This window comes from Pleurodeles waltl, chromosome 3_1, assembly GCF_031143425.1.
Source record: "Pleurodeles waltl isolate 20211129_DDA chromosome 3_1, aPleWal1.hap1.20221129, whole genome shotgun sequence".
Lineage (NCBI taxonomy): Eukaryota > Metazoa > Chordata > Amphibia > Caudata > Salamandridae > Pleurodeles > Pleurodeles waltl.
Window position 1 is genome coordinate 1,870,473,067 of NC_090440.1, and position 24,390 is coordinate 1,870,497,456.

The window sequence follows — 24,390 nt, forward strand, 5'->3', positions numbered from 1 at the left end:
GACCAAGCAGTGGGAAAACAGATACTAAAAATGTAGCTAATTTACAGACTCGAAGTTTATTCCGTGGTCTAGATTTTAAATTAGAATGGAGTCAAACTAATAACTTTCTAGTAAAATAAAAATAACCCAAATGGAATAACGCAATACACAATTTCAATTGTATGAAACTCTTTTGAGTCTCATTTGTGATTCCCAGTGGTTCACAAATAGACGTACCTCATGAATATTAATGAGGTAGGTCTTGTTTTGCGACCCATTGGGAATCACAAAAATCAGAGGGATGGTGGCCTGGTGGGGTCAGCAGACCACCATGTCTGTGATTGCTTTTAAATAAAGCAATATTTTTTGTTTAACCGCAGACCGTTTTCCTTAAAGTAATATGGGATGTATTGAAAAAAGAATATGAAAAGTTTTCTTTTCATTTTTTAAGAGTAGTCAGTGGTCCGTGGGACTACTACTTGCTCTTAGAAATGCTTTTAGGAACATTCACAAAGGGGAAGGGGGTCCCTTGGGACCCCTTACATTTTGCCAATGGGTTACCACCAATTTGAAATTAATGGTTAAATGTGAATGTTTTATGACCGCATTCGGTAGAAAAATATTCACACATTCTGCTGCAATTTTGTATTTGGAAGGGACACCCTTGACACGCCCTTTCCTAATGCCAAATTGCAAACCCAAATTGTGAGTTGGTAACAGGTTACCAAATCACTAATTGGGTTTAGTATGTCAGAAAGCCTTTTTTGCGTTTGCAAATTGAACGATTCTGAGAATCGTCCCATTTGCGACTGGACAAAAAGGTTCGTACATCTGGCCCTAAGTGGCTGGAATTATTGGATCCTAAAATTCTGGACCCAGTAATTCCTGGATTGGAGACACAAAGTGGCACATTTACTGAACTTTCCCACAACACAGGGCAGCAAGCAAAGTTGCTGCTCTGCACTGCGTGAAAGGGAGAGAGCAGAAATGCTCCTTCTTTAAAACAGTATAGAGCATTTTTGCTCTCTCCTTCTGTGGCACACAGTGCAGCCTAGCCCAATGTAGGCACCTTTGCACCATGACTGTTGGACTTTTTTGCTTATGCAGGGTCAGCCCCAATCTTTTTGCCTCCTGCCTCCTATTTTGTCTAACCTGTTGCTGTTGGCTTTTGAACTCTGAGTACCTTACCACTGATTACCAGTGGTAAAGTGCCTATGCTCTCTGTGTAAATTGAATGGTTAATTAGTAATGTAATATCAATTTGTACTTGTAAAGTGCACTCTGAACCTAAGGTATCAAGGTGCTGAATGCATACCACTGTGGAACCCCTCCTGGCTTTTCCCTGTGAGGTGCCAACTCCTGGGCAACCCCCAAGGTGAAGCCAGGCATCCCAGCACTGTTGGGGTCATTGTGGAGATTAAGCAAGCTATTGCCCAGAGTTGCAGAGTGAGACCCACTAATTAGATGAGGTACCGATGCGAGAAACATCCTGTCCAGGGAAATTGTGCCCAAGAACCGCTGAGGCGGGAATGGAACCCTGGTCTCTGGCCAAATCTCTGCATCAGGGTCTGCCTCTCTAACCATTGTGCCGCACTTCCCCACAATGACTTTATTCATGCTTGGCATATTTGATTTTCTAGTAAGTCCCTAGCAAAGTAAACCAAATGCTACTAGTGGGCCTGCAGCACTGGTTGTGCCACCCACATAAGTAGCTCTGTAATCTTGTCTCACACCTGCCACTGCAGTTTCTGTGTATACAGTTTTTAACTGTAAATTCGAGTTGGAAAGTGCCTCCACTTGCCAGGCCTAAACCTTCCCTTTTCTTACATGTAAGGCACACCTATGGTAGGCCCTACGTAGCCCCAAGGGCACGGGCGGTGCATGGTTAAGGTAGGATACATAGTAAGATGTTTTATGTGTCCTGACAGTGAAATACTGCTAAATTCATTTTTCACTGTTGCAAAGCCTGTCTCTCTCATAGGTTAACATGGGGGCTACCTTTAAATATGATTAAAGTGTGGATTCCATTTGGGAGTGGATAGACATGTAGAGTTTGTGGTCTCTGAGCTCACAATTCGAAAATACATCTTTTAGTAAAGTTGATTTTAAGATTGTGTGTTTGAAAATGCCACTTTTAGAAAGTGAGCATTTTCTTCCTTAAATCATTACTGTAACTCTGCCTGTTTGTGGATTTCCTGTCTGGGTCAGTTTGACAGTTGGGATGGTGGCACCTCTCACTAGACAGTGACACAAAAGGAGCTGGGGTGTAGTCTGCATTTCCTGATGAGCCATCTGTGCTAGGAGGGGGGGAGGAGTGTTCACTCACACCTGAAAGGGCTGAGCCTGCCCTCACACAATGCAGTCTCCAACCCCCTGGAGTGTGTCTGGGGCCTGGCCTGGGCAAGGCAGGATTTCACAATCAAGAGAGACTTTCCTTTGAAGTAGGCCTACTTCAAAGGGCAAAATGGATATAAGAAGGGCACCCAAAACCACAGACTTTAGATCACTTCTGGACATCAAGAAGAACCACTGCCTGGAGAAGAGCTGAAGAGCTGAGGAGGAGTGCTAACCTGCCTGAGACTGTGCTTTGTGGAGCCATCCTGCAGTTGCTGTTTCTGCCTGTGCAAGAGGACAAAGACTGCACTTTGTGATGCCTTCCTTCTTGTGAAGATCTCCAAAAGCTTGCCTCCTGTTGTTTGAAGTCTCAGGGATAGCAAAGACTTCTCTCTGGCAGCACCTGGAGCCTCTGGAGAGACTCCTGACCTGCCCTGCCAAGTGGTGCCCATCCAGTTCCTGCGACCCTGAAAGGAGAAGCTGGCAGAAGCTGGAGAATTTGATGCACCTTCCGAGACGCGGCTGAAAAACGACGTGCTACCGGCTTCGCAGCAGAAATTGACGTTCCACCGGCACCGCGGCTGGAAAATGGACACACGGAGTCGGAAGAATGACACTCACACCCGCTGACAGTGGCTGTTAACGTCGCAACCCACATTGTGTGGTTTTTGCGGAGACCGTGCAGCAGGATTTTTGACGTAAACCTTGCCGGGCGTGGAAAAATGATGCAATGCCTGCCCGGACCCGAGTGCTGCCCGAATCGACGCATCACTCCCCTGCGGGGAGGAAAAACTATGCATGCCGGTCCGACCGGAGAAGGAGAAATGACGCACAAGCTCACTTGCGGGTGAGAAATCGACACACCGCTTACCTTTTTCGCCACACACTCGCCCGTGCATGTTATTTTGACGCTACCCAGGTACTTTTCAACGCTAACAGTGTTTTACCTGTTTTCTCAAAGATTTCAGACTCTTTATGATTTTTTAATCAATAACTTGACTTGTGTATGTTGTATTTTTGTTGTTTGGGTCTTGTTTTGTGCAGATAAATAGTTTCTATTTTTCTAAACCTGTGTTGTGTCATTTTGTAGTGTTTTCATTAAGTTACTGTGTGTGTTAGTACAAATACTTTACACCTAGCATTTTGAAGTTAAGCCTGCCTTCTCCTGCCAAGCTACCAAGGTGGTAAGCAGGGGTTAGCTGAGGGTGATTCTTTATTACCCTGAATAGAGTGAGGGTCCTTGTTTGGACAGGGGGTAACCTGACTGCCAACCAAGGACCCCATTTCTAACAGTGGTGAAAGGTGCCTGAGTTATGGGCATGATTATTTTGGTGCAAGAAGGGATACATTCCTCCACAAAACAATCTTTAGAGCCATTTTCCTTTATGCACCACACGTGGACGGAGGAAATAAGGTGGTGAAATAAAGATATTTTTCCTTGCTACATCTCACTTACAAGTCTTTGTAACCTGGAAATGCACCAAAATGAATGGGTGGATGTGTGAGATAGTCCATGCTCCACCCATTGAATACCTCACAAGTAGAAATGTAACAACACATTCAAACAGCTTCCTTGCAGTACATTTCTTTAAAACGCCACACACATCAGGCTTTGTAAATCTTACTAAAATGTTTGGGTTGTCATTGGGTAACCTTGTGTGACAATGGATCATGTAAAGGCTTCATAAATATGGGTCCAGGCCTCTCAGAGATTCTGTGGGGTCTGGGTCTGGGGCTGTGACAAGCAGCATTGCAGAGCCCCTCTCGCTGCCTGCTGTAGTGCAAGCAGAACAGGTAATGCTTCCCCAGACGTGCACAAGCAGGCCACTCATTCTTCACCTCCATTCAACAATTGCACCCCACACAAGCAGTCCTGCTAGCATTTTCCATCTGCGCAAAGCAGGCAGAAGATGTTAGTGTTTATTTGCTGGAATGGTAAAAAACTGCTCAGAAAATCATTGGGTAAATCCTGGTGTTAACAGTTATTCCCAATTTCTGGGAACAAATGTGTAAAGGCCGGACTTTGGGGAAGAGATTCCAGATAGTAAACTTGCTTTTGGCCTTTATGTCCACTGTAAACTCTGAAAAGTCATAATATTTTTTTAACTCTTTATTGAAAGTGTGGTCATCATGCAGCATCGATTGAAAAATCACATGTTCATTGTATACAAATAAATCTATGGCTCATTACATTGTAGTGCAGGTATCCACCATCAAATTGAGAATGGTGCTTTTATGGCCCAACATAATTTTGAAAGTACTCATCTTCATCTTTGCCCCCATAGCCCTGATTGTTCCCCCTTCCTAAAACATCTATGGTCAATGCCTATTTGCTCCCACTTCATGAACCCTGCCAGCCCCTTCACCTGTGACAACAGGCCACTGTGCCATAGTGAAGTTAGACTAGTGAGTCTCCCTTTCCAACGCAAGTAGGCAGTGGCATCTTTCCAAACTTGGACCACTCTCTGGGTGTGCAGTGGCAGATCTCTGTCCCTCTTCCCACTATCCAAAATCACTTCATGTCCTCCACGGCCCACTGGAAGTCATGATAAGGTGCATTGTTGTGTAGACGAAGTTATATTAATTGGAAACAATCATTTAAAGGTTTGAACTTTGCTGATTAGCTCTGCAGAACCTGGGCATTAGCAAAGACTTACCTGTCTTCCACTTCTGAGAAACTGTTGGCTAATTCTGTGCATGTACTCATGTTACATATGGTCTAATCTAGGTGTCACAATAATCTTGTCTGCAAGGTATACTGCAATGCTTCGTATAACTGCTTTGAAGATGATAATGATGATGCAGACTTTGAAGAAGAACTAGGTGGGCAAAGCCTGTGGACGTCTTTGAAGGTGGTGAATATCTTAAACTTCTTCACTCCAGTGAACAGCCTGGATTCAGCTTGCAGGATTTTCTCCAGGGTCAGGGGGAGTTCAGAACTTTGCAGAATATGACCTTGGCTCCATCAAGATGTGAGAGAAAGTTTCTTAAAGGAGGTCTAAAGTCCAAGTGGCTCATTTACGATTTGTCAAGCGGGAGCTCTGACATAAATTGGTAAGTTCCTGTTCCACCAAACCTTCAATATGCTCTGATGTGCAGGGAGATAACTCCCCACACAATAGGGACATTGATTTTTTGTTTTGCAGAAATAGCCCCCTGCATTTGGGGGTTGTTTCATTAAAACAAAAACAAATACTGGGTCGCTCCCCAATATGGTGGCCTCTCCACATTGCAATTTTGCTGAAAGTACTTTTAACATCCTAGTGCAAGAATTTTCAGCATCATAATTTACTCCAACACAGAAGAAATCATTAAATATTTCAGATGATCCTCTACCTTGGAGAGCAACGGCAGAGTCCAGTTGTGCATAAAAACCCTGTTAACCATAAACAGAATGAGTCTTGGGGACAGGCAGTTTATATCTTCTCTGCAATGTGAATTTACAGACAAAGTAAGCAGTCACCAATGTAGAATCCCCAGGACTGTATAATTATATTGGCTTCAGATCCACAGATAAATGATATAAAAAGATTGGTGTCTCAGGGTTACCCTATCCAGAATCCACCACCACTGAAATACCACACACATAAGCTTTATGGGAGACCAGAGACATCAAGTGTGTAAGCAAAATAAAAAAGCTAAAAGACTACCTCAGGAATAAAGCAACTAATGTGCAAAACAATATCTAAAACAAATAGCACAAATGACAAAGGATCCAAACTGACAGCATTCGTTTCAAACAACTATCTGATACTGAATTGTTTGAGGCAACCAAGCTATCTGAGTCTCCATTAGACCCTGCCCCAGCTGGAATCGTCTAAAACACCCTTCCAAACACATGTGCCAGGTCTGGTACATATTGAGCAGCTCTCTAGATGCAGGACCTTTCGCAAAGGAGTACAACATCTCTTTTAGCCCATCTAATACCACAAGTTATAAAGAAATCTCTGATGGCCTTTCCTAGGAAAACTGATTCAAAGATCTGACTTCTCCCATAGCTCCAACTTTATCTTGCAGGTGATGGAGGCATGGAGAGGGAGGAAATTCTGCCGGCTCTTGAAGGCACATGCTGCAGTATCTAGTATGCATTTTGGGGCTCCAAATATGGTTGTTAAGTATGTTAGCTCACAGGAGGAATTCATGCCCTCATTATGAGTTTGGTGGTCAGTGGACCACCGCATTGAATATGGCGGTTGCACCGCCACGGGCCCGGCAGTATAGACCGCCATATTACGAGTACTGGGAAGGCATCTGCAAAACACAGTTAAGTTTCCTTTTGGACCGCCACTGTGGACAGACCACTGTTGCCAGCAGAAGGCCCCTTCAGGCCAGCGGCGAGACAGTTTCCACCCTCTGTATTACTAGGTTGCACACCTCCAGGACTTCTGGCATGATGGAACTGTCCCGAAAAAACATGGCGGACACAAATATCATTAAAGGAAGCACTTGCCTTCTGGAACACACGCATGTCTGTAGGCGTCATGGCACGCAAATTGCTAGTCTTCCCAATGCTCCTGCTGGTCATTGACATCCAGGAATAGCGACACACCTAGACACCAGCCGTAATTACCCCAGCCTGGCACATACTGGAGGGAAGGACATTAGTACACACACACACGCACAAATGCACAGTCACAATACACACATGCGCAAGGAAAGCCAGGACAAGCAATGTAGCAGCAACACCAACGGTGCCATTTCATATGAATATTATATGTAAGGATAAAAGCGTAATGAATAACACTATGTACAGAAGGCCACAAGGGCCAATGCATCACTGTCCAAATGTCCCAGGCACACTGGGCAAATAAGGACTGCCCAACTTGACTCCTGACTGCAATGTGCAGACCTCCACATGGCAGGTACATCAATGGGGCATGCAGGCACCTCAGGGATGGAGGGGGGATGATCGTGCTTTGGATGGGAGGTCCCTCCTCCTGCCACCAGGCTTCCCCTCCTTACTGTTGTGCTTACAGGGGGACACTGTAGCCTTGCCCCACTTACCTGCCTTCTTGGGTTAGACGGCAGTGAAGGCCACGACAGCAGGGGAACCACATGGAGTGCTACCAGGGCTGGAGGTGTGAGGGGTACGTGTACCTGTAGTGGCAGCACTGCAGACTGCTGACTGCGGGGCATGGCTCAGCCTAGAGGAGGACAGTGAGGTGAAAGGCACGGGTCTGGCTAGGGTAGCAGTGAGTTTGGGAGGGACAAGAACTGGACCCGGGGACGGGAACAGGGAAAACTCATGGAGGAATCTTTTTTTAGGGGCAGCGGGTAGGTCATGGGTAAGGCGTTTGGGAGTGGAGGGAGAGGGGATGGTTGACAGGTGTGGATGTGGATGTGGTTTGGGTGCTGGTGCTTGGGCGTATGACATGTGTGTACTGGGTGTGTGTTGGGTGGATGAGTGTGGGCACATATGGGTACTGGGAGGAGGAGGGGAGGAGGCACAGGAAGAATGCAGGGGGAAGTGTGAGTGAATGTTGGGGTGGTGTCTGCAGGTAGGGTGGATGTGCTGCATGTGGTTGTAGTGACTGTTGTGGTGTGTGCAGATGTGGTGTATGGGGTGCATGCATGGGGTCTACTGTTGTGGTGATGGTGGCAGTGACAGAACATGTATCTGGACCTGGGAGAGATGATGTGGTGTCTGCATGTGTTAGTGGCGAAGTGACTGTGAGGGGGGAGGAGCTGGAGGAGTAAGTGTAGGGAGTGGATGTTGTTGTGTGTGCATCTGAATGGTGTCTGTGTGCATGGCGGGGTGGCGTCTATGGCGCATGTAATAGTGCTTGCGCTCTGGGTCTGTTGGAGGGGGTGCATGCTGGAATGAAGGTGTGCTTTGGAGGAGAAATGGGAGAGGGATGTGGGAGTGGGAACAGGTAGTTGGAGGGGGGATGGAAGAAGAACGAACACTGGCTGCTGTCAATGAGGAGGCCAGAGCCTGAAATGATCTCTAAAGGGCAGACAGGACACGATGAATGCCTTCCAGGAACGCAGGATGCCAGTCCCTGGATGGCATTCACAATGGCCGTCTGCCCAACAGAGATGGACCTCAGAAGGTCAATAGCCTCCTCATTGAGGGCAGCAGGGCTGACTGGGGCAGGGGAAGAGGTGCCTGCGGTGAAGGAGATGCCCACCCTCCTAGGTTAGCGAGCATGGGCAACTGTGTGGGGAGCTACAGGGAGGGCGGTGCTGGTAAAGGGGGTGGTGGACATGGATGGTGCAGGGATAGGGCATGAAGGTTCCGCCACCACCAGGGAGTCACCATCGCAGGTAGAATTGGATGATGTTCTAGGTGATCCTGTCTCACCTGTGGTGCTCCCTTAGCCCTCCTTCTCACTGGTCCCTCGACTCCGCTGGTGTCAGCCTCCTGGGTCCCGTGGAATGTAGCTTCCCCACTCGCCGGTGCCCCTTCTCCTTCACCAGATGATGCTGATGCACACAAAGACAGAGGAGGACAGGGAAAGAGGCTGGTACAGTGACAGACAAGGTGGAAGAGAGAGAGACAGGGAACAAATGTTCAATGCCAGCACAACAGCCGCACACAACTCACTACAACATACCCCAGTGCCATGTCATGACCTGCCATGCCTTCACTCACACATGCAACTCCAATAGCAGCCCATGCGTGCCACCTCTGTCATGCACACGACTTTCACTCATGCTAGCACAGGATGAAAACCATACCCTCCACACATGGCGGAACCAGCCCATTGGACCATGTCTCCTCATGATCACAAGACCCAAAGTATATACTCTGCGGGCGTTTGGAGGCATACTTGCACAGCCACATAACCCATGCATATCTAGCTGTGTGATGTGCAACCTCAGACTATGCAAACTACACATACGCCACATGTCAGCAGACAGCAAATAGGGGTATAGCGCTAGCAACACAGTTTGGATAGTTGGGAGTACAATGTGTGTGAACTCCAGATGCAGGATCCCTGTCCACAACAAATACCCGTCTCATCTACTTCACAGTTGCAATGTCATCGATACTCCTTAGTAGTTCAGTTTACCTCAACTCACATCCTGCATGGCATCTTCACACATGGACGTAGCACATCCGACCTCAATGTGTCCCAGACTTAGGCCCTCATTATGAACATGGTGGTCCGTTCCGCTCCGCCGGCTGTAGAAACCGCCAACAGAGGAGCGGGCCGGATCGCCAAATATTGAACCAAACGAAAGTCAGGCATCCCGCGAACCACCCACTGCCAGAAGAGGAGTGCCGACAACGACGGCAGAGTCCGCCCACAGGCCGTCGGAAAGGCCCAACCCGCCCATAAAATTATGAACCACCATTCCGCCGCCAGTTATGGGGCAGGAACCACTGCCACACGAAGCCAGGCGGATATCAACCAAATATAATGAAACACTCACCAGAGTCCCGCAGAACGTGTATCGGCAGACATGGATAGAGAGCTGCAGATTATGCCAGACCTGCTCCTTGCCATATACCTCCATGACCGAGACCGCTGACGAAGACGATGACGGTAAGTACCGCAACCTTCTGAACAAGGGAAGAAAGGGCACAGTCACATACCCACCCACTCCACCCACCCTGCAACGTCCCACCCAGCCTGTCACAGCAGCACAACCCATACCCCCCACAGCAAGAGGTACTTACCGGACACAAGACAAATCCAACATGACCATAGTACATACAAATACCCAACACCCATAACAAATGAAACAAAAGACCAGGGTTCATCAGCGTGCAGCCCAAACACAGGCCACACAGAAACTTTAATATGAAACTCACTGAGCCAAACTGTTTAAACAGGGCCAATGGCCAGTCCGTATGGTGACAATTGCCATCGGCCACAACGGGCAGAACCTGACTGCCACAAGTGCATGGTACTCCACCTCATGGGGCACCATATGGGCATCCAGGCACCTCACGGAAGGGGGGCATAGGGTGCTGGGGGTGGGAATTTTCGACGGGGGTGGGTGTTTGACTTTTGTTTGGAAGGTGGAGAGAGGTGGGCTTGTCCTTTGAAGGGGGTGGGGGCTGTTTGGATCGGGTGGAGCTAGATGGCCTAGGCTCAGTCCAGGCCTTTTTCTTATCTGGGGAAGGGGCACAGGAATGTGAAGGGTGGACCGGGGTGGGATGTGATGTGGAAGGAATGGAGAGGGCAAGGAGGTGAGCACGTAGGGGGACAAAACAGGGTCGGCCAGGGTGCAGGTGACTGATCAGTATGCTGTGGTGTGGTGGCTGTCTGATGGGTGGGTGTCTTGGTGTGTTTGTGTGTTTTGGGAGGATGGGGTGGACACAGTGGGAGAAGACAGACAGCTAGTGTAGATGTATGTTGTGTGGGTGTCTGCAAGTCTGGTGAGTGTGCTGCATGTGTCAACTACAGTAATGGTGGTGAGTGCAGTAGTGGTGTATGGGGTGCATGTATGGCTGTCTGCTATTGTGGTGAGTGCAGAAAGAGGAGCAGCAACAGTGAGGGAAGGTGCAGTGCATGAGGGTGTGGATGTAGACTGGGCAGACAGGGAGGTGGAAGAGGTGGGCACACTGGGGGAAGAGGACGTTGTTGTGTGTGCAGGTGTCTGTTGGCTGTGTGAATGCTTGTGGTGGGAGGTGTGGTGCTTGTGTTTTGAAGTGTGTTTCTTGTGTGTTGATGTGTTTGACTGGGTGTCTGAATGTGTGCCTTGGACGGGTGAAGGGAGTGGGGTGCTGGAAGAGGTAGAGGAGGTTAGAGGGGGGTTAGAATGGCCAGGGAAACTGGCTGCCATCTGAGAGGAGGCCAGAGCCTGAAAAGATCTCTGTAGGGCAGACATGGCACCATGAATTGACGATGGTTGTCTGCCCTACAGAGATGGTCCTCACGAGGTCAATAACCTCCTCTGTGAGGGCAGAAGGGCGGACTGGGGCAGGGGAGGAGGTGCCTGGGGTGAAGGAGACGCCCACCATTCTGGGTGGGCGGGCACGGTCAACTCGGTGGGGAGCAGAGAGGAGGGCGGTGATAGAATGGGGGGGTGGCGGAAGATGTCACGATAGTGGTGTGTGCACTAGGGTCTGCCACTGCCAGGGAGCCCACATCGGAGGAGGTCTCGGAGTCACTACCGCCAGTGGTAGTAGCCTCCCCCGTGGAACTCCCCTCGCCCTCCCACCCATTGGTCCCCTGGCCGTCGGTTGTCTCTGCCTCGGAGGATCTGTGGGCCGCTGCCTCCCCACTTGCTGCTGCCTCAGCTCCCTCGCCTGATGTTGATTCTGTACCAAACCAACACAAGAGAACAGGGATGGGGAGACAAAACAGGAGAGACACTTGTAAATAGCTGCATGCAGGTACAGAATGGCCAGACTTACACCCACCACGAAGACACACCCAATAGGCAGTACCGTTCGCTATGCCCATGGACATGCCCCTGACTACTGACCAGAATACTGCTCTACACCCATCCCCTGGACTACCTAAGGAGGCGATGTATGGGAGACCCGACAAATACACCTCTACACCCTTTGGGGACCATAAAGTAGATGGACACCAGTCAAAGTCCCTGCCTCTAAGCAGCATGAACCCTAATGCACACCCAGACATCCTTCCAGACTGAATTATGTGAAATGAGTACTCACCCTCTTGTGACTGCTGTGCAGCCTTCAAGCTCCAATCCAGGTCTGGGTACGCCACCACCAGGATCCATCGCATGAGGGAGGTCAGTGCCCGACGGGCACCCCTTCCACGTTGGGAGGACTTCCCTGGCTGGGCCTCACTGATATTTCATGCCCAGCACTGCAGGTCCTCCCACCTCTTTCTACAGTGGGTACTCTGCCGGTTGTAGATCCCCAATGTCCGCACCTCCTTGGCGATGGCATGCCAATGTGCCTTCTTCTGGTGGGCGCTGACCTAAAAGGGCGACACAGAAATGGAACACAGAGGTCAGGCACTTGCACAATAGGAACAGCTGGCTAATCGTCTACTATGGGACGGACAGTACTCTCACACTTACAGGACAGTCGCGCGCAGCATGCCATGCACCATGGCCCATGCAGGCTCAGAGGTGCACACATATGTGCAAACAACACCATCCGTTACACACACACAGTGCCCCCCAACCCAGACTCACCTGTACCTCTGGTCGTCCGTACAGTTTCGCATACAGGGGCAGGACCCCGTCAACTAGCTTCTCCAGTTCCTCCTGGGTGAAGGCCGGGGCCCTTTCCCCTGCAACACATGACGCATCCATAGCCAGAGGCAGGCCACAGCAGTACACAGAGTGGAGTACCTGTCCGCACAAGATCAGGGAGTCACGTGATCAAATGATGACGAATGCGCGTACGTTCCACGGCGGTATGCACCGTCACCGCCGATGGCGATCATGATACGCCAAGATTCCCCATTGGCATCAATGTTAGCCAATGATGGTGCGAACAGTGGTAAACACCGCCTTACGCTGTAATGTCAACCGGAAGCGGTATGAGGTCACTTCCACAACAAAAGGGCAGATCTACAGTGGGCAGACATTTTGCTATCAACTACGCATCTAGAATTTATTACTACTCACAATGCAGGCCCTACTAGCCACATGAAGCACCTAGGCCTCTGTCCATTCAGTATTGTAGCACACATGAAATACTCTGTTCCCTCCTTGTAATGTACATGTATATCTGTCAGGTAGCAGTTATTGTAGAGTCACTACAATGAACAATGCAGTGCACAAATGAAGATAAGTGTGCCTATGTATGTGTCTTCATCACTTCTTTTTGTAACCCTTCGTAGGTACCGACCCTAGTGCAAGGAAGGGCACCATCGGTGTGCAGACCACTTGTGGATATGGGGACCATTGTAGAGCGTCAGATCATAATCACTTACGGACTCACACGTGCAACTATTCAGGACCTTTGTGCATTACTGGATCCTGCACTAACTCCGGGAAATCGTAATCAGCATGCCATTCCAACTGAAGTGCAGGTGCTCTCCGCACTCCATTTACTGGCCATGGGCTCATTTCAAGTGACAGTGGGCATGGGTGCTGGTTTTTCACAGCCACTGTTCAGCCAGGAACTGACAAGATTTCTGAATGCATTTTTCCGACATCTGCAGTTCTATGTCAGGTTTCCCCAAAGTACTGACCTACCTGCCATCAAGTCAGAATTCTATGTCTTTGCCAACGTAACCCATGTCACAGGTGCCATAGATGGTACCCACATACTGATCATCCCCCCAAGAGTGAGTGAGCAAGTGTACAGAAACAGAAAGCACTTTCACTCCATGAACATCCAATTGGTATGTACTGCAGATCTGTACATTTCACATGTGAATGCCATGTTTCCAGGTTCAATCCATAATTTGTGTTGAGGAACAGTAGTGTGCCACAGAAGATGGAACAACTACAAGAAGACAGAGGGTGGATCATAGGTAAGTGTGCCTGTCAGTAACTGACACATTGCAGAAAACCAGCCTGTCTGACTAAGGGTCACACCAATGACGAGTCTGTATTGCACCATTTTCTAGGTGATTTTGGCTATCCAAACTTGCGTTGGCTCCTGACACCAGTGAGGAATCCCAGGACGGATGCAGAGAGGAATTACAATGAGGCCTATGTACGTACTAGGAGGGTAATAGAGCAAACTGTAGGTCTCCTGAAGGCTAGATTCCGCTGTCTACACATCTCTGGGGGTTCCCTGGCCTAGGCCTATGGGCCTGATAAGGTGTGTAGAATAGTGGTGGCCTGCTGCATGCTGCACAACGTGGCAGTGAGACATTCTCTCCCCCTCTTGGAGGTGGAGGGTGCTATAGGTCCTGATCAGCTACCTCAGAGAGGTGAGGAGAGTGATGGTGATGATGAGGAAGGGGAAGATGTCAATTCCAGGAATCAACTGATACAACTCTACTTCCAGTAACTGTGTGGGACTTAGGCCTGTCATTGGGGTTAGTGACTAATACTGTCAGTGTGCTCTGTCATATGGGGGGTTGGTAATGATAGGTGAAACATGGCCCACTTCTGCATGGTACTGATGGAAAATATACTAATTTCCTCCTTGCCACCATTTGGGCACACAGGACTCCCATCATGCACAGATTCAACAGCAAAGTTGTTCTCTGCCAGTTGCATCCATACTCCACTTTCTTCACAATTTAACACAGGGGGCAGTGTTACAGGTGTGAAAAGTGTTTTATTGGTTGAAGTGAGTGAATTGTGCAATTTACAGTGATGGGAAGTCGTGAGGGTGGGGGTCCTCAAGACCAACATAGTGGCAGCCGTGTTGGTAGTATTGATGGGTCCATCTTGTCTAACAGTACTTCACATTGCCTCTTAGCAATGTGTGGTTGGTGTTTGGGTGGGATGGTTGCTTTGGATTTGTTGCAGAGTGAATTTTTGGAGGGGGCCTTGTTCTTAGCTGGGTTTCCAGTGCCATATCTTAGCCTAAGGGTCCGTTTGGGTGCCTGCTGTTGAGCTTCATGGGAGGACATGGTAGCTCCTTGTTGTTTCCTGTGAGGGTAGTTCCTGGGATGTTTCTGCTGCTGGGGTCATCTGATGCTGGTTGTCCGGGGCCTCTTGTCCGGGGTGGGTGTCAGACTGGTTTTTAACCAGCTGCAGCAGTGCTTCTGCTATGGTGGCCATTGTGGCATTGTGCTCTTTCCACTGCTCCATGGCCTGTTGGTGGTGTTCCTGCTGCATCCTTTGACTGTGCTCCAGGGTGGCCACAATCTGAGCCAACCTGTCATGGGTATGTTGTTAGGCCACCAGTACCTCTGATATCACATCCTGGGCTGCTGCATCCATCCTGTGGCCTCCCCCACCCACTGCGACCCTTGCACTTGACCTAGCCCCCTGTGCCTGTGTCCCCTGAACAGGTCTGGCAGTACCACTTGTACTGGGACCCTCACCTTCTTGCATGTTGGCAGTGGGAGACTGTGGCCTCTGTACCTGTGTTCCACCATTCTGTGCCCTGGGTACACTGGTGTGGGGACGCATGTCCTGGGCTGCCGGTCTTGACTTGGTGGTAGGGGTGACAGTGGTTTCCTGGGTGGGGCTGCTGCATGGTGAGAGTCAAGGACTGTGTGAGGGGCCTGCCTGCTCATCAGTGTCCAGGGATCCTTCACCAGTGTCCTGTGAGGTGCCTCTGTCTCCCTGGGGGGCACTGGCACTCTTTGTCCCGTCTGTTAGGGTTGCATGGGTGGTGATGCCTGTTGGGGGACATAGACATGTCTGTTACATCTGCATGAACGTTTGAGGTGAACTGGACTGGGCTATTTTGTGCTGGTGTTACTTTCAGTGGCCTTCCAGGGTGCCTTTGTGAGTTTGACATTGCATTTTGCTCCAGTGTGGGGTTGCATTCTGGTGGGGGGTGTTGTTCCATTGTGGGTACATGCAGGGGTGGGTGAATGTGCACAGCGAGAGGGATGTGGGCCTGTTAGTGGGTTTGTGGTGATGCAGGGGCCTGGATGTAGTGGCTGATGCCTGGGTGGGGTGTAGGTCCTGGTGGGTGTGGGTGGGATGCATGCATTACAGGTGTGGTGGATATGGGGTTATTGTAGATCACTTACCTGAGTCCATTCCTCCAGTAAGTCCAGTGAGTCCCTCTGGGTGCAGGATGGCCAGTACCTTTTCCTCCCGGTCAGTGTAGTCGGGTGATGTTGGTGGCGGTCCTCACCCAGTCTTCTGCACTGTGATGTGGTACTTTGATCCAATGCCCGGGACCTTCCCCCACAGGTCATTGCATCTCTTGCGGATGTCGTCCCTGGTGTGTGGATGGTGCCCCACTGCACTGATCCTGTTCACAATGGTCTGCCACAGCTCCATTTTCCTTGGGATGGGTGTGTGCTGCACCTCAGCCCCGAATATTTGTGGCTCCACCTTCAAGATCTCGTCCACCATGGTCCTCAACTCCCTTTCAGTGAAGCGTGGATGTTTGGGGGGCCATGGTGAGTGTGGTGAATGGTGTCGGGGCTGGTAATGAGGTAAGGGTGCTCTTCTGTGGGTCGGTGTGCGTGTCCTGTATGCTGGCGTTCGCTGTCTGCCTCTGATGCTCTCCGTCTGCTTGTCCTGCTTTCGTTGCAAGGAATTGTGGGGTGTGTCTGGGGGTGTTTTATGGGTTCTGGATGTGTGTCAGGTGGGTGGGTCATACGCCTGTCCAATGTGTGCACTTCTTGCTGTTGAGCCCACTTGCCGCCTGTGGCAGTTGCAGCCGCCAATGGTCGTCCGGCCTCCACTGTCCACCAAGTTGATTTGTGCAGCATTATTTTGAGGCGGGATGTGGGTGTGCTTGGCGGTGGCAGGGTGGGTAGGTCCGGGATTCCCACCGACCGAGTCATTTTTGGCTGGGTTGGGATTTTCATTCATCATATGGCGGGTTTCCATTCACCGCCGATGGCGGCATTCTCTATACCGCCGCCAGAGCGGCCTTTCCCACCGTGTTCATAGTGACCGCATTAGTCTGAAAGTAGCCACCTCGCACACATTCCACTGACTTCACACACTGCACAGGCTGCACCTATCACACACCACATGACCTGAGTACGAATGTGGACTCACCACCTTGTGGCTACTGTGCTGCTCTCAAGCACCAATGCACCTCAGGGTGCGCCAATGCCAAAATGCCAGACATCAGGGGGTTCAGGGTCCGACGTAAAACCCTCCCTCGTTGGGAGGACGTCCCCAGCTGGGTATCACCGGTTGTTAGCGCCCAGCATCTCAGGTCCTCCCACCACTTACTGCAGTGGGTGTTCCGATGGGCATGGACCCCAGGGTCCGCACTTGCTTGGCGATGGCATGCCAAATCCCCTTCTTCTGATGGGTGCTCATCTGCAGGGATGACACAGAGAATAGGAGACAGTCATGTGGCGGGGCATCGAAGGGACTGCATTGGACACAGCATACCTCATGGACATGCGCACATATTAACATTCCAGTTGGCCTCATAACCCACAGCCAGTTCCTTCAACAAGTCACTCATCCTCATCCCATGACCCCCGTCCACATCCGTATCCACTCACAGACAGTACAATTATTTTGGACTAACCTGCTGCCCTGGTGCCCCATATTACTGGGCATACAGGGGTAGGACACCCTCAACTAGTTTCTCTAGTTCTTCCTGTGAGAAGACTAGGACCCTATCTCCTGCAGTACGTGCATCTTGGCTTCCAGTAGCAGAACACAGCAGCACACACAGAGGAGGTCTTCTTCGCACGAGTGCCAGGAGTCAAGTGAACATGAGCACATGAAATGGCAGTCACGGCCACCACGGACAGCATCGACAGTGCTGGCGGTGATTGCCATTGGCTCATGTCTCCTATATGCAACCATGTTAACCAATGAGGAGTTGCACAGAGGTTGAGCCCGCCTACCTCCATGACATCTTACGCTGGCGGCATTCGCTCACTTTCATCTGTCCTATGCATGCAGGACAGACAGCTGCCATTTTACAGCTACAATGTGTATAGAGAGGGTTCATGGGGTGGGACATGGATGTTTAACAGCGACCTGTGCACAGCTCCACTGTGTCGACACAGTCCTCAATGCACATTATGATTGCTACTCCCTCTTATTCCCAGGTATGGTGGAAGAATGATGATGAGAAATGCACCCGTCTACAGGCCCCTGGTCGATCTTGCCACCCTTAAGGAGCGGCACGTTAACCAGTGCTATCGGCTGAACCATCAGACCATAATGGAGCTTGTGAGCCTATTGGAGTCGGAGCTGTAGCCTGCTATATGTCATCCCAATGCCATCAAACCCAAAGTACAGGTGTTGGCAGTCCTTCACTTCCTTGCCTCAGGGTCCTTCCAAATTACAGTGGGCTGGGCTGCCGGAATGTCCCAGCCCATGGTCAGCCACATCTAGAAGCACATCCCATGTACCCTACTCAAACATATGGATAGCTACATCAGATTCCCCCAACGGAACGATTTGCCCACTGTGAAAGCAGCCTTCTGCGCTGTCGCATATGTCACATGTGATCAGGGCTATTGATGGGACCCACATTGCCCTGGTGCCACTCAGGAGGAGTGAACAGGTGTTTAGGAACCGTAAGAACTACTACTCTACCAATATTCAGGTGGGATGTCTCACAGACCTCTACATCACACAAGTGACTGCCCGGTTCCCAGGTTCAGTGAATGATGCCTACATTCTACAGGACAGCAGCATCCCACATCTGATGGCACCACTGCAAAGGGATTGTGCTCGGTTCATTGGTATGTAACGTGTCATATGAGTGCCACCGTATTCTGCCCACTCTACACCACCTTGCAGTTTTACATACAGTTTCCAATATGCCTATTACCTCTGTGCACACAGGTGACTCTGTTTATCCCAACCTGCCATAGCTACTGACATCTCTCAGGCATCCGACTACAGCAGTCAATAACCGTTTCAATGAGGCCCATGGTAGGACCCGACGAGTTATTGAACTCACCTTCGGAGTGCTGAAAGCCAGATTCTGGTGCCTGCACCTCACTGGAGGGGCCCTACTGTACAGATCAGCAAAAGTGTGCCAGATCACTGTAGCGTGCTGCATGTTACACAATTTGGCATCACATCCTATTTCTGGATGCTTAGGAGGGTGCAGCTGTGCCAGTGGCTGATGAAGGGGACATGGGGAGTGATGAGGAGGAGGATGATGAGGATGAAGCTCATGGCAGAGCAGAGCTGATACAACAATACTTTCACTGACAAACAGGTATGTGTAACAGTCATGCTAAGTAACCAGTTGCAATCTCTGCAGTGTGCACGGCTGCTACCAGGGTTGTGTGTTCAATGTTGGCATTGGGTGTACACATTACTTTGCTTGTGGTGCTATTATCTGTATTGCTGAACTTGTCAATGATTGCTCCCCCTTCTGGCACTATCACATACATTGGTAGGACAATGGTCTGGCTGTTACACATGTCATGGCTGTACATTTTGTATTCATGGTAAATAAAGACATAGGGAGTACTGTGCTTAAAGGCATTTATTATGATTTAACAAGTGCAAGGGCTGATGAGTGGGGTCATGGTGAGTGGGATCATCAGAGTAGTTCTCCCACCTTTTGGGAGTTGAAGTCCAGTATGATGGCCATTGGAAAACAGAGCTCTTGACAGTGGACAGTCAACAAGGTGTCACTGCGACACACAAGGAGGTATGTCCAGAAGTGTCTCACTTCCTGGCGGTGGTCTTGGCATCAGTGCAGGCTGGTTGTTTGGGTGGACATCCTCGCTTGCGTGGGGGCTCCTCAGCTACAGGGAAGGGGTGCTTGAGTCCTGCGTGTCCTATAGCTGGCCCTCCAATCCACTGGCTGCAGCTGACATGGATTGCCCAGAAGTGCTCAGGCTGATGGAAGGGGCCTGCTGGTGGGAGGTGGACTAACACAAGATGGTGGTTAGGTCCGCCAGCACCCCTGCTATTGAGGCCATGGTGGCATTGTGGGTCTGCCACTGCTGCATGGCCTCCTGATGGTTCTCCCTCTGTAGCCTCTGGGTCTCCTGCAGGGTAGCGAGGATCTGGGCCATGGTGTCCTGGGTTTGGTGGTACGCTCCCAGGACTTGATTGAGGGGCTCCTGGCCAGTCTGCTGTTGTTGCTGCCCCCTCCCTTGAACCACAGTTGCCCTCCCACTACTCCTGCCCCCCCTTTGCCTGTGTGTGCCCCTGGCACAGTGTGCCCACTCCCAGTAGCACCAGGGCCTTCATTGTCTTAGGTGGGTGCCCTTGACTCAGGCCCCTGTACCGTGGGGCACACCTCTAATTGATTGGTCCCTGAGGCACAGGTTTGGGGAGATGGGGCTAGCTGAGGTGTTGTAGCCACACGGGAGGGTGGATCTGGGGTGGCCAGGTTGGGGCTGCTGAGGGTGCACTGGCCAGTCGCCCTAGATGGCCCAGGCAAATCGTCATCCTCCAGACATCCACTGGGGCCTTTATCCTGGAGAGGGCTGGCTTACTTTGACATCCTCTGCTGGGTGGCAGTAGCAGGGTGAGCTGTGGATGGAAAGGGTGAGAGTTAGTACATGGATATGTCATGGTGTCATGGTGTGCTGCTTGCAGTGAGTGGATTGGTTGCCCAGGGATAGCAATGACATGTACAGCAATGCAGACACCGCATGGTCTATGAGCTTTAGGCCATGCTTGTCATTTCATTTGTGGTCGTGGGTTTGCTGTTTGACATTGCTGTAATTGCCATAGATAGTGAGGCGGTGTTGGCTATCAGTCGGGTGGGCTGTGGGATGGTTGTCCATGCATGTGTTTCGTTGTGAGGTGTGAGTGTGACTTGGATCCGGCATGCGCAGTAATGGATTGTGGGAGTAGTAGTTGAGGAGGTAGTGAAGGTTTGGCATGCATTTTATGGGGTGGGTGTTTGAATGGTGGGAGAGGGATGGTATGGCATTCAGAGTGGAAGGTGAGGTGATAGTGGGGGGTGCATTCTTGTGGTTTGTGATGGGGAATGGTGGGTGGCTGGGAGGCATGCAGGACTGGAGGGGTTAGTGCTCGGGGGGAGTTGGTTCCTTACCATAGTCAAGCCCTCCAATGATTCCAGTCAGGCCCTCTGGATGCATGCTGTCCAAGACCTTCTCCTCCCAGGATGTCAAGTCAAGGGGAGGAGGTGGGGGTCCACCGCCAGTCCTGTTGAGTACGATGTTGTTCCTGGACAACATGGAACGGACCTTCCCCCTGAGGTCGTTCCACCTCTTCCTGATATCCTCCCTTGTCCGTGGGTAGCTGCCGACTGCATTCAACCTGTCGACGATCCTCTGCCATAGCTCTGTTTTCCTGGCCATCGATTTCTGCTGGACTTGCACTCCCATCCGTTGTGGCTCTACTCTGACGATCTCGTCCACCATGACCCGCAACTCATTGTCAGTGAAGCGTGGGTGCTTGGGGCGTGACATGTTGTGGGGGGGGTGCTATGTGTGTGAGGTGCAGTGCGGATGGCTGGTTGTTGTGGGGCTGCGTGCAACATGTGATATTTATGCTTAATGTGCAGTGGTTCGTGGGTCTCTAGCTCATGTGATATTCACAAGCGTTTGTAGGGATGTGTGGGTGTGTGTATTATAGTGCGATGAACAGGTGTGTGTATGTGTTTCAGGTGTGGGGTACTCAGGCTGTCCAATCTGGTGTTGCCTTCTATTGGCGGGGATTTCCTGGCCCGCCGTGGTGAGCACCGCCAATGGTTTGCCGCCGTGCATGTTCAGCTGTGCTGACTTTCAACTCATAATATGGCTGCCAGAATGGTGTCAACGTGGCGGGCTCGGCAGATGGTCGCTCTTTCGCCGTCAGTGGCACTGGCAGTGTTGGAACAAAACACCCAATACATCATACACAACAACATCCAGACCATATTGAAGTCCCACACATACGGACACTACCACACCACCCACTCCAGCTCCCTCGCCATCACCCAGCCAATTGCATGACATACACACATACAGATAATGACTCACACACACAACTCGAAGCGTAACATGCCAGATACAGGTCTCCTGCCAATGTGCAGACATGGACAAAGATGACAGGTGTGAATGTACCATCAGTGTGGTGCAAGCATTCATTTGCCAATGAATGCTGGCACCTTAATAACAGCTGTGTATGTGTTCAATATGTGTTGTGAAGCAGTGTGACCCATGTCTGACCCCCTTGTGTCCCTGACATACACGTCACAGTACTCTAATAAAAAAATTACTATGACACGTACATCTCTGCAGTGATCGTGTGCTCTTGTGCAGTGAACCCCCAAAGTACACAGGCAATGCAGGTTTCCTACCTTCGGGTCCCATGGCAGCTGCGATGGAGGGTCCTGTCCATTCGTGGCCACCTGGAAACAAAAGTTGAATCAGGACAAAAGGTGAGTTTTCACCCCTTTGTCCCCACCAATCCTCCAAGTCAGACTTGGAGGTCAGGCCGCCACTTTTTGCTTGGCGGTAAGGCACATCCAAATCTGCACAGCAGTAAGGGTCGCTGGGGACCCACCATTAGCCATTCTTTCCTATGGTGCTGTGGCGGCTGATGGGAATCCTTGGTGAAGTAGACAGGACTCTGGCTTTTTTTTTGCCTATCGGATCGCCAACATCTAAATCTGGTTGGTGGGTTTTGAGTTGGAAAGCCGATGACGGGACTGTTACCTATCCAACATCTAAATCAGGCCCTTTGCTTGGATGGATAGATTAAATACAGGAGACTGGCAGAAGAGAGCCATACGTAGTTTTCTATCTCGTAGTGAGGAGCTGTATATTTTGACCTGCTTCTGTCGGGTTATTCATACATTAGGTAGAAGTGTTCTTGGGTATGCTTTCGAACTTATTGCACAGCAGGAATTGACAGATCAGTGAAAGGTAAGAAAGGACAGATTTTAGGATGGAAACCATGAGATGCAAAGGTTGGATTAAAACCTGTTTTTCATAGTTGTAAACATATTTGATTGTGGTTAACAGGCTGCTTCAATTGTTTGAAGAAGTATTCATAAAACAAGAGAGATAGTCTTCAATAGCATGGTTTAACCTATTAATTTGTCTATTAGTTTGGAGAGGAAACCCAGAAAAAACGTAAAGGTTTACTTGGGGCATCTCTAAAAAATGATTTTACCTGTAACCGTGTAATTTGAATATGTCTGAAGAGAAGAAAGTGGCCAATTGGGCTGCAGAAGGAAGTGTAGGACGTGCTCTGAAATGCAACATTTTCATTAAAAATCTGAAATTACATTAGCAGCTATATCATCAACAAAATCATTTCAGATGGAATGCCAAAGCTTAGCTAGTAACTCTACATCTAGGCTGTTGTCTACTGTGTGCCTGTGTACATATGTCACAAGAGTCAATGAACATTTTCATAAAATTGTGGGGAGAGGGCAAACAAAACTGACAAAAATTGAGATCTCCTACTTCTTGCTCTCAAAGTCCACCAAATAGAGGGATGTTAGCCATTTGAACAATGGTACAAACAAGTAACCTGTAGCCTGTAAAGATTTTGTAATCTTTTTATATGCATTGTTAATCATGGGGTAGATGTTGATCCTTGATTCATTCAAGAAAGTTGTAAGAAAACGTATATTATCCTACTCACTAACTGTCCAACTGGAGTAATGAATTTCCTCCTTCATCCTAATGCATACATCCCAGCTGTAGTGGATGTCTGGCACTGAGTTTACATAATAAGGGTAAAATGGTTGGGGATTGTAAGAGAGAGACATATGTGATGTCTAGTGTAAGACTTGGCAACATTGGCATGGTTTCCCCTAACTTTTTGTCTCTACTTCCCAGGTTGTTTCTGTGTGCTGGACTCTGTTTTTGATGTTTTGTTTGCTCTGGGCACTTTACCACTTCTGACCAGTAGTAAAGCGTAAGTATTCCCTGCATACATTATATGTGTACATTGGCTTTCCATGACTGCCATAAATGATTTACCATTAAGGGGGTCATTCTGACTTTGGCGGGCGGCGGAGGCCGCCCGCCAAAGTCCCGCCGGCAGAATACCGCTGCGCGGTCAAAAGACCGCCGCAGTAATTCTGAGTTTCCCGCTGGGCTGGCGGGCGACCGCCAGAAGGCCGCCCGCCAGCCCAGCGGGAAACCCCCTTCCATGAGGATGCCGGCTCCGAATGGAGCCGGCGGAGTGGAAGGGGTGCGACGGGTGCAGTTGCACCCGTCGCGATTTTCAGTGTCTGCGTGGCAGACACTGAAAATCTTGGTGGGGCCCTGTTAGGGGGCCCCACGACACCCGTTACCCGTTACCGCCAACCAGGTTCTGGTGGTCAAAACCGCCAGAACAAGGCTGGCGGTAAGGGGGTCGGAATCCCCATGGCGCGCTGCTTGCAGCGCTGCCATGGAGGATTCCCTTGGGCAGCGGGAATCCGGCGGTACACCGCCGGTTTCCCGTATCTGACCGCGGCTGTACCGCCGCGGTCAGAATGCCATGGGAGCACCGCCAGCCTGTTGGCGGTGCTCCCGCGGTCGTTGGCCCTGGCGGTCCATGACCGCCAGGGTCAGAATGACCCCCTAAGTCCCTAGTAATGGGCACTAGTAGTGCCCAGGGATTGTACATCAAATGCTACTAGTGGCCCTGCAGCACTGATTGTGCCACCCACATAAGTAGCCCTGTAAACATGTCTCAGACATGCCACGGCAGTGTCTGTGAGTGCAGTTTTAAACTGCCACTTCGACTTGG